We start from the raw sequence: 16,529 nt of genomic DNA, 5'->3' as shown, positions 1-16,529 counted from the left end.
GACTTGAACAAAGTCCAAAAAAGAGGATTACGAAATAACTTAATCCGACATGATGAAGTCGGCCCAAGACATAAAATTTATTAACGTAATCCCTGAAAGAGACCTGAACAAAGTCCAAGAAAGAAGATTACAAAAGTAACTTGGAAGGGTCCGACATGACAAAGTCGACCCACATAAAGTGCGAAAGCTACAAAAGTAATACTTGGCAGAGACCTCACAAAAGGTCCAAACAAAATAGGATTCTGTTTGTTGCCTCAAAGGAATCAAAGCCACAAGCACAAAATCAACTCAAAGAGATCAAACAACAAGGCTCCAGCACCACCAAAAGCCTAGAAAAAGTTCCTCGACAAGATAAAGATCGACATAATACTAAAAGCGTGAAGTTGTGATAAAAACAAAACCAAAAGGGCTACCCAAATCAGCCCCAAGAACTTGGAAGCTATTTTTGTTTTTTAGCTTAAGGTTGCTAAACAAGAAACTAAACAAGTGTCAACGGTCAGCAAAATAAAATTTACAAAATAAAGAGTTTAAAAGCCCACAAGCCGGGCTATCTACATAATCAAGATAAAAAAGTCCAGTTAAACATCAGAAGCCTTCCCAGTAGCATCAGCATGGGGAGAAGGAGGGCGAGTCTGAATGGGCACAGCATCCACAGTCCCATCATCTCGATTCAGGATTTGACAGTCCGGATCAGATACGGGACGACCGACCTCCGCTGAAGGAACTGAAGAAGTTGACACTTTAGCGGCAGGCACAGGGGGAGGTTCAACATCATCATCATCATCCGAGTCATCAAGGACAATCTTACCATCCCTCACAACATTGTCCAAGCTAAAGAGAGACAGATCGACCTCGGGAGCTAGAATTCGAACCTGCTCCTTCAGGTTCTCATAAGCAGCATTCACGTTGCCGACAAGGTGACCTTGGAGCTCGGAGTAATCAGTTCGGGCAGACTCCAACTCCTCCCTCAGACGCATTACCTCCCAATAGGATGTAACATAGCTGTCTTTATGCCTCAATGCCGTGTCCTCGGCCAACCTCACAGAAGCCGCCAAGGCAAGGGAGCTAGCATTCTCGCTCTCCAGCTCTTTCTCTAGTTTGAACACTTTTGCTTCGAGCCCCTCCTTCAAGCCTTTCATCCGATCAAACTCCTGTTTAGCCTCCTCCATGAAGGCTTTGGTGGCATGAAGAGGAAGATTTTGGGCAGTTCGGTACAAGGCAGCCCTCATGTACGCCATCTTAACACTACTCTGAGTTATAAATTTCAAATGGTGAAGGAGCAATACATCATCCATAGGGAGGACACCGTAAGGACCGATCTGCTGATCTACGAACTCGACCGTGTCAAAATCCGGGGAATCAAGGTTGAAAGGCTCAATGGCTTTTTGCTTTTTGTTGGGAGGAGCACCAGCAGTAACAACAGAGGCTTAGGGAGGATCAATCAAACGAACCCAGGGAGTTGGGATTATCTTCCTCGCCCCAGAAGAGCTCGGAATGGACGGCTTCGACTGAGCCTGGGAAGATCCCTCCCCGGCCGCCTTGGCCGAGATGTTTTTTGCTGCGGTAGCTATCTTCGCCCATTTGAAGGCCTTTATAGATTCATTATCCTTAATCATCTCTGCAAAGCAAAACACAAGTAGTAAGGAATCAATTAACAAATCAGAAAAGAGCTTGCAAACAGTATAGGAGCAGACAAAAGAGGAAAATCAAAAAATTAACTACCCAGCTCAGTTCGGAGGAGAGAGGGGTTGGTTAAAAACTTCTTTGTGTCGAGATGGAGAGGCTGATCCCAGATCTCTTCCAGAACAGTCACGAAAGCTTGCTCAGCCTCATCCAACATTTCCCATGAATATCTAGATACCCTCACGTCCTTTTGCCATTCCATGGGAAAGGCGGGCTCGGCATTTTCATCCATAAAAAACGGCCGAGCTCCTTCAACAGCTCAGACTTTAAAAAAGTAATTTTTAAAATCACGAAAAGATTCATCAAACATGGAGAAGACCTTCTTTCCCTGGGAAGCTCGGAAAGAAACCCAGGTAGCTTTTTTCTTTACTACCCCAGGCTTTGTCAAAACAAAGAGATAGAAGAAAAGAGATTGTGAGGCTGGAATACCGAATCCATGACCCAACAATTGAAAGGTTTTTATGAAACCCCAGGAATTGGGGTGAAGTTGGGAAGGAGCAACATTACAGGACCATAATAGGTTGGTCTCAAAATCAGTAAAAGGAAGGGTAATACTCATCGGGCCAAAAAAGAAATCGTAAGCATAGAAAAAAGGGCGATCTCCAGCAACCCAAGTAGAGAAACAAACTCTCTCCTCAGAAGTGGGAGGTATAAGTTCGTAATTCTTTTCCTCACTAGCACTACTACAAACCCTATGAAATTGCCTAAGCTGCTGACAAAATTCAGAATCAACCAAAGAAACACACAAAAGAACCATTGAATCCACCTAATCAGCGATGCCCTCAGGGACCTGGAAAGATATCTGAACAATGTTCTTGCGAGAAGACATGAAGTCAACTAGTCCTACAGCAAGAAGAGAAGAAAATAGATTACTAACCCAAAAACATCTCGGATAAAAATAAAACATCTCAGAACAGCTCGGACAAGCGCGATTCAGAGCAATACAAACAAAAGGAAAACCCCGGGACTCACACTAGAGATCCAGGGGCATCCTTTTGGGGGCAAGTTACGGAGCGAGGACTCAAGGAAACACTACAAGTTTACATCTCTACACGACCTGACAGGAAGATAACACTCCGAGAAGAAAAGTCACGAGTTACAAATAAAAAATCATCAAAATAATTACCTCCCAAAATTCACAGTCTCAGACAGAACTAACAAGCAACAAAAGCATCAAGAGGAAGTCAAGAAAACGCACTCCGAACAAAAGGCGAAGATTAAATTATGGGTATCGTTATCTCCTACAAAGGTACAGCAACAAGGAAAGCCACCAAAATAGAGCAGAAGTCAAGGGGCAATCTTTTGAAATTGTGAGCAAGATACAGTTTCTTTGTTTGGCACTAGAAGCAACAGTAGAACATGTAAAGCCCTAGGAAGCCTCAAACAGAAATACCAGGAATAAGCATAAAAATGAAAAAGAAAAAATACATCACAGCAACAAGTACACACAAGATCATAGAAAGGTTCAAGCTTTTCTCAACATGCAGTCAAATGACAAAGGAAACCAAAGGCAAAGTAACGAAAAAAGTGAAGAAACTGTAAATAGAACCAACCTGGAATAAAGTGGAAAGCTTCAGAAGAATTGAAGATGGAAAGACGGAATCACTGGATCGCTGAATGACGCCGCAACACAAAGAAAAGGCCAAGCTATAGGCAAAAAACAGAAAGCGAGAAGACGAAGGGAGAAGTTACAAAGAAAAATGAAGGAGAGAAACCATTTCTGATTGTGAAAATTCAAAATAAAAGCCAAGAGAAATAGGGCAATTAATATCAATTAATGAAGGTGTTAAACCCTCACACGTTCCCAAGAACAAAGCGCTGATATAAAAAGCCCGCGCTTTTAGAAGAAAACGTTCCATATTCAAAAAAAGCACTACAAAGAAAGGAATCGACAAAATGCTCGAGTTCGGCTTCGCTAGAGAAAGATCGAAGTCAAAGATTCAACCTCAAAGCAGAAGACCGAGCTCAAGCAGGGGCACTGTTCATACCCTGGATCGAGCTACCCGATCCGGGATGTTCAGTAATAAAGCAACCGATCACTTCAGGTCAGGCTATCCGACCTCTTCTCAAAGAGGTCGGTCGAATCGACAGGAAAGCCCAGTAAGGGGCCCAAATAGAGAAACCCGACCCAAATCCAAAGGTAGTCTAAGCCTATAGAGATAAGGGCGGTTCCCTTAAAAGATAAGCTGACCTCAACTCAAAGATAAGATAAGATAAGATAACTAACTTATCTTATCTAAAAAGGTCACTTCTCACCATTATAAATACACTGGAGCACCCAGGTATAACTCATACTCTGATTTTACTAAAAACCTGTTTAATACCCATGCTAACTTAAGCATCGGAGTCTCTTGCAGGTACCCCCCACCCTCCGGTGACTAAGGATCAGCAGCGCAGCCAGTCCAACAAGTCGGACATCACAGCTCCGGCTGCCACCCATCAGCCAGACACGTCATTTCCGACCAGTATAGAAGATCTCGTCCGACATCGACCTACACTTTCAGGTAACCCTCGGAATAGGCTTTATTAAGTTATTTTTAGTAATCCATTTTTAGTCAAACCTCGTCAGGTCGCTTTTCATGGTTACTTTTTATAACTTCTTGCATTAATCTGCTTTCTATCGCTTTCACCTTGTCGACTTCTTTGTAATCGGTCGATGAATTTGGTTTTCACCTTGTCGACCTCTTTGTAATCGGGCTATGAATTTTTCCATTTTATGAGCTTAGATTAATACGTCTTGGTAGGAAACTTTTTAAGGAATCTGAAAACTTTATTCAAATGAAAATAAAAGATAGAAATATGAACAAGAGTGTATACATATGAGTACTTACCCTTCTACGTCGAGCAATTTTGTAGATCTTGGCCTGGCGCCTCATTAAAAAAACCTTTTCAGGAAAAAGAGTGCACATTGACCTAAGATCTTTTATTATTTTCTAACTATAGTACCTTCTTAGGTTACAGGCATGCCATGACCTTGGTAGCTCTCATCCCTCGAGGTCGGACACCTTGTAGTAACCTTTCCCCAGTACTTCTGTTACTCGGTATGGTCCTTTCCAGTTAGCTGCTAGCTTCCCTTTTCCTGACCGACTTGCTCCGATATCATTTCGGATTAAGATGAGATCATTGGTGATGAAGCTTCGCTGGAAGACCTTCCGATTATACCTCAGAGCCATTCAACGCTTTAGGGCTTCCTCTTTAATCTGAACTCTTTCTTGGACTTCTGGAAGTAGGTCGAGCTCTTCCCTTTGAGCCTAGGAGTTGGTATCTTCATTATAGTAGATCATTCTAGGAGATCCTTCTTCTATCTCTATGGGAATCATTGCCTCCATTCCGTAAGCAAGTCGGAATGGTGATTCTCTAGTAGTAGAGTGCGGTGTTGGTCGATATGCCCATAGGACTTGTGGGAGCTCTTCGGCCCAAGCTCCCTTAGCGTCCTGTAATCTCCGTTTTAACCGGACCAATATGATTGTTGGTGGCTTTCGCCTGTCCATTGGCTTGTAGGTGTTCTACAGAGGTGAACTGGTGCTTGATTTTTAGATCAGCTACCAGATTTCTAAAGCCTGTGTCGGTGAATTGAGTACCATTATCTGTGGTGATGGAGTGTGGGACCCCAAACCTTGTGATAATGTTTTTGTATAGAAATTTCCGACTTTTTTGGACTGTGGCATTAGCTAATGGCTCTGCTTTAATCCACTCTGTAAAGTAGTCTATGGCTACAATGAGAAACTTGACTTGTCCGGACCCTTGGGAGAAAGGTCCAAGGAGGTCGAGTCCCCACTTTGTGAATGGCCAGGGTGAGGTGACGCAGATGAGCTCCTTAGGTGGAGCTATGTGGAAGTTGGCGTGCTTCTGGCATGGTGGGCATGTCTTGACAAACTCTGTTGCTTCTCTTTGCAAGGTCGGCCTGTAAAAACCAGCTCGGAGTACCTTTTTGGCAGGGGCTCGTGCTCCGAGGTGATTACCACACATGCCACTGTGGATTTCTTCGAGAACTTCCTTTGTAGCAGAAGTCGGGACGCATTTTAGGAGAGGTGTAGAGATTTCTCTCTTATATAGGATGTCTTGTATTATGGTGTAGTACTGTGCTTCTCGTACTAGCCTTTTTGCCTCTTTTTTGTCTGCAGGAAGTGTTTCCGACTTGAGGGAGTTGATTATGGGAGTCATCCATACTTGATCCTGTCCTGATATGGCTAGGATCTTTTCTGCCTCCAAGGTTGATGGACTCGGGAGTGTTTCTTGGATGAGACTTTTATTGTTGCCCCTTGGCTTGGTACTGGCTAGTTTTGAGAGTGCATCAGCTCAGGCATTCTATTCTCGGGGTATGTGTCGGACCTTATATCCCTTAAATTGTTCGAGCTATTCTTTAGTTTTGTCAATGTATTTTTTCATAGTGGGATCCTTAGTTTGATAGCTCCCTTCTATTTGCGAAGTGACTACTTGGGAGTCTCTAAAGATGGTAAGTCTTTGAGCTCCCACTTCCCTAGCCAGCCTCAAGCCAGCTAGTAGTGATTTATATTCGACTTGATTTGAGTTCCCTGATCGCTCTCTAAAATAACGCCTGCGCCACTCCCGATTTTGTTTGAGGAGCCATCTACATAAAGGCTCCACTTTGTGGGGGTGCCCGGGGTATTTGTGTACTCTGCGATGAAGTCGGCCAGATACTGGGATTCGATAGCAGTCCGAGCTTTATACTTGATATCGAATTTGGATAACTCAACAGCCCATTGTAGGATTCTTCCAGCTAAGTCTGTTTTCTGCAAGATACCCTTTATGGGTTGGTTGGTCTGTACTCTGATGGTGTGAAGTTGAAAGTATGGTCGGAGTCGTCGGGGAGTAAGTATGAAGGTGTAGACGAACTTTTCTATCTTTTGATAGTTTAATTCAGCCCCTTGTAAAGCCTTTCTGATGAAGTAGATGGGTTGTTGCCCGCTTTCGTCTTCTCTGACTATTGCTAATGCTGTTGCCCGACTTCCTACGGCATGGTATAGTATGAGCTCTTCATCTTGCTGAGGTCGAGTAAAGATAGGTGGTTGCCCCAGAAATTCCTTAAAATCATGGAAATCTTGTTCGCATTTTGGGGTCCACTCAAACCTCTTTCCCTTCCTTAATGTTGCATAGAAGGGGAGAGATTTTAAGGCTGATCTAGCTAGGAACCTAGACAGAGCTGCTAGTCTTCCATTGAGTTACTGGACCTCTTTGACACAGGCCGGACTTTTCATGTTGAGTATAGCCGGCATTTATCTGGGTTCGCCTCGATTTTAAGGTGCACTTTGCGGGGTTAAGTCATATACCATGCTTTCTTATGGTGTCGAACACTTTGGTGAGGTTGGCTATCAACGATTTCTCACTTTGTGTTTTTACTATCATGTCGTCTACGTAAACCTCCATTAGCTTTCTGATGTGGTCGGCAAAAACTTTGTTCATCAGTATTTGATAGGTAGCCGCTGCGTTCTTGAGTCCGAAGGGCATAACTATATAGCAATAGTTTGCCTTTGGGGTTAAGAACGATGTCTTCTCTTGGTCGGGTGGATACATTGGGAGTGGGTAGGGATCTTTTGGGCAGGCTTTGTTGAGGTTGGTGTAACCGGTGCACATCTGTCACTTCCCATTTAACTTTCTGACCAATACCACATTGGCTAGCCATAGTGGGTATTTTACTTCCCTTATGAACCTTGCCTCCAGCAAGGCCTGTACCTGCTCCTCTACAGCCTACGACCTTTCTGGGCCGAGCTTCCTACGCTTTTGCTGTACTGGTTGAAACCCTGGGTATACGGCTAACTTGTGGCACATTAGTCTGGGATTAATACCAGGCATGTCGTTGGCCTTCCATGCAAAGAGGTCGGAGTTATCTTTTAGGAGCTTTATTAGCAGTTCCTTTAAGTCTTCTCTCAGATTTGCTCCTATACTAGTTGTTTTGTTTGGATCGTCTCTGATTTGAACTTCTTGAGTTTCACCTTCTGGCTGAGGGCAGAGTTCTTCGAGAGCTTGAATTCCCCTGAGTTCTATAGTATTGGTTTCTTTTCCTCTGGGGACTCCTTTAAGGTTCAGACTTTCGTTGTAACAGCGTCGTGCGAGTTTTTGGTCTCCCTTTATGGTAGCGATCCCTTCCAGAGTGGGGAACTTCATGCATAGGTGTGTAGTGAAGACCACGGCAGGGAGCCAGTTTAATGTCGTCCGACCTATTAACGCGTTGTAGGCCGAGCTCACGTCGACTAATATATTGTCTATGCTCAACGTCCTGGACTGAGTTCCTTTTCCAAAGGTTGTATACAGGGAGATGTATCCTAATGGTTGAATTGGGGTGTCTCCGAGTCCAAACAAGCTATTCGGATATGCTCTGAGCTCTTTATCTTGTAGGCCGAGCTTGTCGAAAGAGGATTTGAACAAGATGTCTGCGGAGCTTCCCTGGTCGATTAATGTTCGGTGGAGGTTGGCATTGGCAAGTATTATGGAAATGCCTATGGGGTCATCATGCCCTGGGATAATGCCCGCAGTGTTTTCTTGAGTGAAGGTGATATTGAGGAGGTCGACCAATGATGAGTGGATAATTTATACGCTTTTTGGCATTGTTTTTACATAGTTTTTAGTATGATTTAGTTAGTTTTTAATACATTTTTATTAGTTTTTGAATAAAAATACATTTCTGGACTTTACTATGAGTTTGTGTGTTTTTTTGTGATTTCAGGTATTTTCTGGCTGAAATTGAGGGACTTGAGCAAAAATTAGATTCAGAGGTTGAAGAAGGACTACAGATGCTGTTGGATTCTGACCTCCCTGCACTCAAAGTAGATTTTCTAGAGCTACAGAACTCCAAATGGCGCGCCCTTAATTGCGTTGGAAAGTAGACATCCAGGGCTTTCCAGCAATATATAATCATCCATACTTTGCTCGAGTTTAGACGATGCAAACAGGCGTTCAACGCCAGCTTCATGCCCTATTCTGGAGTTAAACGCCAAAAACAGGTTGCAAAGTGGAGTTAAATGCCATAAATAGGTTACAAACTGGCGTTCAACTCTAAGAGAAGCCTCTACACGTGTAAAGCTCAATGCTCAGCCCAAGCACACACCAAGTGGGCCCCGAAAGTGGATTTCTGCATCATTTACTCATTTCTGTAAACCCTAGTAACTAGTCTGATATAAATAGGACCTTTTACTATTATATTAGACATCTTTTGATCATCTTTTGAGGATTGAACCCTCTTTGGGAGGCTGGCCATTTGGCCATGCCTAGAACTTGTTCTTATGTATTTTCAATGGTAGAGTTTCTACACACCATAGATTAAGGTGTGGAGCTCTGCTGTTCCTTGAGTATTAATGTAAAGTACTACTGTTTTTCTATTCAATTCAAGATTATTCCTATTCTAAGATATTCATTCGCACCCAAGAACATGATGAATGTGATGATTATGTGACGCTCATCACCATTCTCACCTATGAACGCGTGCTTGACAACCACTTCCGTTCTGCATGAAGACGAGACATAATGAGTATCTCTTAGATATCTAATACAGGGGACCGAGTTCGAGATATTAGAGTCTTCGTGGTATAAGTTAGAACCCATGGATGGCCATTCCTGAGATCCGGAAAGTCTAAACCTTGTCTGTGGTATTCCGAGTAGGATCTGGGAAGGGATGGCTGTGACGAGCTTCAAACTCGCGAGTGCTAGGCGTAGTGACAGATGCAAAAGGATAGTAAATCCTGTTCCAGTATGATCGAGAACCGACAGATGATTAGCCATGCAGTGACAGTGCATTGGATCATTTTCACAGAGAGGACGGGATGTAGCCATTGACAACGGTGATGCCCAACATACAGCTTGCCATGGAAAGGAGTAGGAATGATTGGATGAAGACAGCAGGGAAGCAGAGGTTCAGGAGGAACAAAAGCATCTCTATACGCTTATCTGAAATTCTCACCAATGAATTACATAAGTATCTCTATCCTAGTTTATCTTTTAATTATGTTAATTATCAATTCTCTATAACCATTTGAATCCGCCTGACTGAGATTTACAAGGTGACCATAGCTTGCTTCAAGCCGACAATCTCCGTGGTATCGACCCTTACTCACGTAAGGTTTATTACTTGGACGACCTAGTGCACTTGCTGGTTAGTTGTGCGAAGTTATGACAAAGTGTGATTCACGTTTGAGAGCACCAAGCCTTTGGCGCCGTTGTTGATGATCACAATTTCGTGCAACAAGTTTTTGGCGCCGTTGCCAGGGATTGTTCGAGTTTGGACAACTGACGGTTCATCTTGTTGTTCAGATTAGGTAATTTTATTTTAATTTTAAGCTTTTTATTCCTTATTTTTGAAAATAATAAAAAACATTAAAAAAAAAATTATTCTATGTTCTTCAGGATTTTTAAGAAGGAATTCTAGAATCTCATGAGATAGGTTGAATCCTGGCTGGCTGTTAAGCCATGTCTAATCTTTTGGACCGAGGTTTCAACTATCTCAAGAGAAGAGCTTCTTTATATTTTCGAGCAAATTAGCTGTTGTATGTAATGTTCTGCTGAAGCTTGGCTGGCCATTGGCCATGTCTAGTGTTTTGGACTGAAGCTTTCATTCAAAGCTTGGCTGGCTAGTAAGCCATGTCTAATTCCTGGACTGGAGCTTTAGACTAACATTACAAGATTCCTGGAATTCCTATTAAAAATTTTGAAATCCTTATTTTGAAAATTCCAATTAATTTTCGAAAAATACCAAAAATTTTAATAAAATCATAAAATAAAAAATAATTTGATGTTTCTTGTTTAAGTCTTGTGTCAGTTTTTAAGTTTGGTGTCAATTGCATGTTTATCTCTTTCTTGCATTTTTCAAAATTCCATGCATTGCATTCTTCATGATCTTCAAGTTTTTCTTGGTAAGTCTTCTTGTTTGATCTTTAAAATTTCTTGTTTTGTGTCTTTTCTTGTTTTTCATATGCATTTTCAATTTGTTAGTGTCCATACATGAAAAAATTTTAAGTTTGGTGTCTTGCATGTTTTTCTTTTCTTAAAAATTTTCAAAAATAAATTCTGTGTTCATCTTGACATTCAAAGTGTTCTTGGTGTTCATCTTGACATTCATAGTGTTCTTGCATGCATCATTTATTTTGACCAAAAATTTTCATGCATTGAGTCTTTTTGATGTTTTTCTCTCTCATCATTAAAATTCAAAAATAAAAAAAAAATATCTTTTTTCTTATTTCACTCATAATTTTTGAAAATTTGATTTGATTTAGTCAAAAGTTTTAAAAATTTAGTTGTTTCTTAGGAGTCAAATCAAATTTTCAATTTAAAAATTCTATCTTTTTCAAATCTTTTTCAAAATCAAATTTTTTTTCTTTTCACTTTTTCTTTTATATTTTCGAAAATTTCAATTTGATTTTCAAAAATCTTTTTCTTATTCCTACTTCATATTTTCAAAAATCTCACTAACAATTAATGTGATTGATTCAAAAATTTTAAGTTTGTTACTTGCCTAGTAAGAAAGGTTCAATCTTTAAATTTTAAAATCATATCTTTTTGTTTCTTGTTAGTCAAGTAATCAACTTTAATTTTCAAAATCAAATCTTTTTAAATTTCTTTTTCAAATATTTTTCAAAATAAGTTTCAATCACATCTTTTTCAAAATCAATTTCAAAATCTTTTCTAACTTCTTATCTTTTCAAAAATTGATTTTCAAATCTTTCTCAATTAACCGCTTAACTTTTTGTTTGATTCTTATCTTTTTCAAAACTACCTAACTAATTCTCTCTCTAATTTTCGAAAATCACCTTCCTCTTTTTCAAAATTCCTTTTTAATTAACTAATTGTTTTAACTTTTAATTTAATTTCATTCTTCTTTTTTTTAGATTTTCAAATTTTAATTATAATTTTAATTTAAAAACAAAAATACTTTTATTTTAATTTATTTAATTTTCAAAATTCTCTCCCCCTCATCTCTTTCTAATTATTTTATTTATTTACTAACAACTTCTCTTCATCTAAAAATTCGAACCCTCTCTTTCTCCTGGTGTTCGAATTTCTCTTTTTCTATTCTTTTCTTCTTCTACTCACATAAAGGAATCTCTATACTGTGACATAGAGGATTCCATGTTTTCTTTTCTATTTTCTTCTTTTTCATATGAGCAGGAAAAAGGATAAGAACATTCTTGTTGAAGCTGATCCTGAACCTGAAAGGACTCTGAAGAGGAAGCTAAGGGAAGCCAAAGCACAACTCTCTGGAGAAAATCTGACTGAAATTTTTGAAAAAGAAGGAGACATGGCCGAAAATAATAACAATGCAAGGAAGATGCTTGGTGACTTTACTGCACCAAATTCCAATTTACATGGAAGAAACATCTTGATGCCAGGGCATCTTGGCTAGTTTTACTAGCCATTTTTTGTATGCTTTAGGGAGGTTTCATGCATTTTTCTAGGAAATAAGCAAGTATTTGGATGTAAATGCATTCACACCATAATTCAAGCAAACATTGTGAATTTTGAATGATTTCATGAGAATTATGCATGAATTGAATGATAAAATGGATGATGCATGATCCCATGATTAAGAGCAAGACTTTGATGCACTTTGTTTGATTGATTTCAGGTAACAAGAAGCAGAGAAGAGCCACGTTAGTACCACTAACTTGGCCACTAACGTGGAAGGAAGGAAAGTTGGAACGTTAGTGGGAACGTTAATGGCATCAACTTTGAAGAAGGAGCAGCGTTAGTGGCAAAAGTGAGTGCCAATAACGCTAGCGAAGGTGCAAGAAGACCCACGTTAGTCTCCACGTTAGTTACATTAACGTGGGAACTAACGTGGAAGGAAAGGGAGATGCCAACATTAGTGGAAAAGGTGATCTCCACTAACGTTTGCGAAGCAAAAAGACCCACGTTAACTACATTAACGTGGGAACTAACGTGGAAGGAAAGGGAGAGGCCAAAGTTAGTGGAAAAGGTGATCTCCACTAATGTTGGCGAAGCAAAGGAAGACCCACTTTAATGGCCACATTAGTTACACTAACGTGGACATTAACGTGGGCAAAAGTCTCACCCAGCAGCCTGACCATGTCTTCTTCAAAGAAGAATAACTTGAGCCAGAAAGCTCCAAATGAGGTGATTCTAGTGGCATTGGAAAGTAGGATTCCAGAGCTTTCCAAGCATATATGGCACTACATGGTGGACTCTAAATTTGAGGGAGAAAACCTGCCCCGAAAGTGCAAAGATGAACATGGTATCAACCTGTAGTAAGGCCAGCTGACCTCTTCACCTTCCAAGAAGTATAACTCGAGTTGTAGAGCTCCAAATGATGCGCTTCCAAAGGCGTTGGAAAGTAGATATCCAGAGCTTTCCAACAATATATAATAGTATGGGGTGGACATTAAGTTGAGCTTCAGAAACTGGCAATTTTCAGCCCATGATCGCGGACGTTATTGGCACTCACGTTTGCCAATAACGCTAGCCACTATGCCAGTAACCCTGTCCCCTTCAAAGGAGTATAACTTGAGTTACAGAGATTCAATTGAGGTGATTCTAGTTGCGTTAGAAAGCTGATATTCAGAGCTTTCCAACGATATATAATACTCTATAGTGGGCATGAAATTGGAGCACAAACCAGAGGCATCTTTTAAGCCCTAAAAACACCAACTGGGTAGCAAGTGTGACGTTAGCCACACTAACTTCAGCACTAATGCCACACTTGTAGCGTTAGTGTGGCTAACGTTAGCACTAACATTAGCACCTTGACCTTAACTTGATTCTCTTTCAAGGACCACCCAACCTCAAGGAAGCAAGCCCACAAGTGTCAACCAATCAAGGCCACAAGAAGCATCTAGAATAGGAATTTTCATTTAATTGTAATTTGTTTTTAATTTCATTTTGTAATTTAGGAGAGCCTATATAAGGGCCTTAGCTTTTACATTCAGGTGGGGACTGAAATTCTAGAAGGCGGGGATTAGAGAGGGGTCTTCGGACTCCCTCCCCTCACACACTTTTCCTTCTCTTTCTTTTCTTTGTACTTTTCATTTATGAATTTTGAAGTTTCAATTTCAGTTTTAATCTTCATCTTTATTTTTCTGCATTTCTTTCTTTTCTAATTTGGTAGAGCAATGATCAACTAACTCTTTTCATTGGGTTAGGGATCTCTGTTGTAATTTGATGGATCAATATTAGTTTTCGTTATTCTTCTTCTATCTTTTCTCTTGATTTTACTAGAAAGCTTTCAATCTTCATCCAGTTGGGTAGTTATCTTGGAAAAGAAGCTATTCATACTTGGATCTCTTCTGAACATTGGAAGAGGAATGGAGAGTTCATGCTAGAAATGCTTTCTCATGTTGGACCAAATTGGGGTTGGAAGGATATGGTGGCTATAATTCTACCAACACTTGATTTGGGAATGCATGTGGTATAATCAATGACCATACTTCATCTCTTCTCATGAGCAATTGACCAAGGAATTGGCTATTGATCAAGATTTGAGAGATTGAATTACAAGGAATTGTAATTTGATCACTTAAGATTGCCAAGGAGATCAATGAACGCATTGATTGAGGAAGAGATGAGAATGAACTTGATCCGGAGTATTGCAATATCTCTTGATACCAATGTTCATTTTATTTTTAGTTCTTACATTTACTCTATAGTCATTTACTTTCTTGCCATTTTACTTTTCTACACTTTATTGCTTTCTTTACTTTTGTGCCATTTACATTTCCTTGTTGCTTATCACTCCAATCTGATTCGTCTAACTAGGATAATCAATTAACCATTGATTGCTTAATCCGTTAATCTCTGTGGGATTTGATCTCACTCTTTTGTGAGTTATTACTTGACGACAATTCGGTATACTTGCCGAAGGAAAATTGTTGAGAGACAAGTTTCCGTGCTATCACATCTCAATCCCTGCCATTGGAGCAAACAATTTTGAGCTTAAACCTCAATTAGTTTCTCTGATGCAACAGAATTGCAAGTTTCATGGACTTCCATCAGAAGATCCTTTTCAGTTCTTAACTGAATTCTTGCAAATCTGTGATACTGTTAAGAGCAATGGGGTTGATCTCGAGGTCTATAGGCTTATGCTTTTCCCATTTGCTGTAAGAGACAGAGCTAGAGTATAGTTGGACTCTCAACCTAAAGATAGCCTGAACTCTTGGGATAAGCTGGTCACGGCTTTCTTAGCTAAGTTCTTTCCTCCTCAAAAGCTTAGCAAGCTTAGAGTGGATGTTCAAACCTTCAAACAAAAAGAAGGTGAATCCCTCTATGAAGCTTAGGAGAGATACAAGGAACTGACCAAAAAGTGTCCTTCTTACATGCTTTCAGAATGGACCATCCTGGATATATTCTATGATGGTCTATCTGAATTATCTAAGATGTCATTGGACCATTCTACAAGTGGATCCATTCAGCTAAAGAAAACGCCTGCAGAAGCTCAGGAACTCATTGACATGGTTGCAAATAACGAGTTCATGTACACTTCTGAAAGGAATCCTGTGAGTAATGGGACGTCTCAGAGGAAGGGAGTTTTTGAAATTGATACTCTGAATGCCATATTAGCTCAGAACAAAATATTGACTCAGCAAGTCTATATGATTTCTCAGAGTCTGAATGGAATGCAAGCTGCATCCAACAGTACTCAAGAGGCATCTTCTGAAGAAGAAGCTTATGATCCTGAGAACCCTGCAATAGCAGAGGTGAATTACGTGGGTGAACCCTATGGAAACACCTATAATCCCTCATGGAAAAATCATCCAAATTTCTCTTGGAAGGATCAACCAAAGCCTCAACAAGGCTTTAATAATGGTGGAAGAAATAGGTTTAGCAATAGCAAGCCTTTTCCATCATCCACTCAGCAACAGACAGAGAATTCTGAGCAGAATCCATCTAGCTTAGCAAATATAGTCTCTGATCTATCTAAGGCCACTTTAAGTTTCATGAATGAAACAAGGTCCTCCATTATAAATTTGGTGGCACAAGTGGCCCAGCTGAGTAAAAGGGTCACTGAAACCCCTCCTAGTACTCTCCCAAGCAATACAAAAGAAAATCCAAAAAGAGAGTGCAAGGCCATAGCCTTACATGGTGTGGCCGAACCCAAAGAGGAGGAGGAGGACGTGAATCCTAGTGAGGAAGACCTCCTGGGATGCTCAGTGACCAATAAGGAGTTTTCCTTTGAGGAACCAAAGGAATCTGAGGCTCATCTAGAGACCATAGAGATTCCATTGAACCTCCTTTTACTATTCATGAGCTCTGATGACCATTCATCTTCTGAAGAAGATGAAGATATTGCTGAAGAGCAAGTTACTCAATATTTACGAGCAATCATGAAGCTGAATGCTAAATTATTTGGCAATGAGACTTAGGAGGATGAACCTCCATTGTTCATCAAGGAACTAAATGCCTTGGTTCAGCAAACTCTACCTCAAAAGAAACAGGATCCTGGTAAATTCTTAATTCCCTGTAACATAGGCACCATGACCTTTGAGAAGGCTCTGTGTGACCTGGGGTCAGGAATAAACTTAATGCCACTCTCTGTAATGGAGAAACTTGGGATCTTTGAGGTGCAAGCAACCAGAATCTCATTAGAGATGGCAGGCAACTCAAGAAAATAGGCTTATGGACTAGTAGAGGACGTGCTAGTAAAGGTTGAAGGCCTTTACATCCCCACTGATTTCATAATCCTAGACACTGGGAAGGATGAGGATGAATCCATCATCCTTGGAAGACCCTTCCTAGCCACAACAAGAGCTGTGATTGATGTGGACAGAGGAGAGTTGGTCCTCCAACTGAATGAGGACAACCTTGTGTTTAAAACTCAAGGATCTCCTTCTGTAACCATGGAGAGGAAGCATGAAAATCTTCTCTCACTGCAGAGTCAACCAAAGGCC

General features: G+C 40.5%; 1 non-coding gene across 1 annotated transcript; it reads right to left on the bottom strand.

Moving 5' to 3' along the window:
* Window positions 1-14,855: 14,855 nt before the first annotated feature.
* On the bottom strand, window positions 14,856-14,963 carry LOC148570873 (small nucleolar RNA R71). Its single transcript, XR_015880354.1, has one exon. It is a non-coding gene; the product is annotated as a small nucleolar RNA R71 (small nucleolar RNA).
* Between the last annotated feature and the right edge of the window lie 1,566 nt (window positions 14,964-16,529).

The sequence above is a fragment of the Arachis ipaensis genome, chromosome B3, assembly GCF_059453495.1.
Source record: "Arachis ipaensis isolate K30076 ecotype BB chromosome B3, ASM5945349v1, whole genome shotgun sequence".
Taxonomy (NCBI): Eukaryota; Viridiplantae; Streptophyta; class Magnoliopsida; order Fabales; family Fabaceae; genus Arachis; species Arachis ipaensis.
This window is presented reverse-complemented; position numbering and strand designations above follow the sequence as displayed.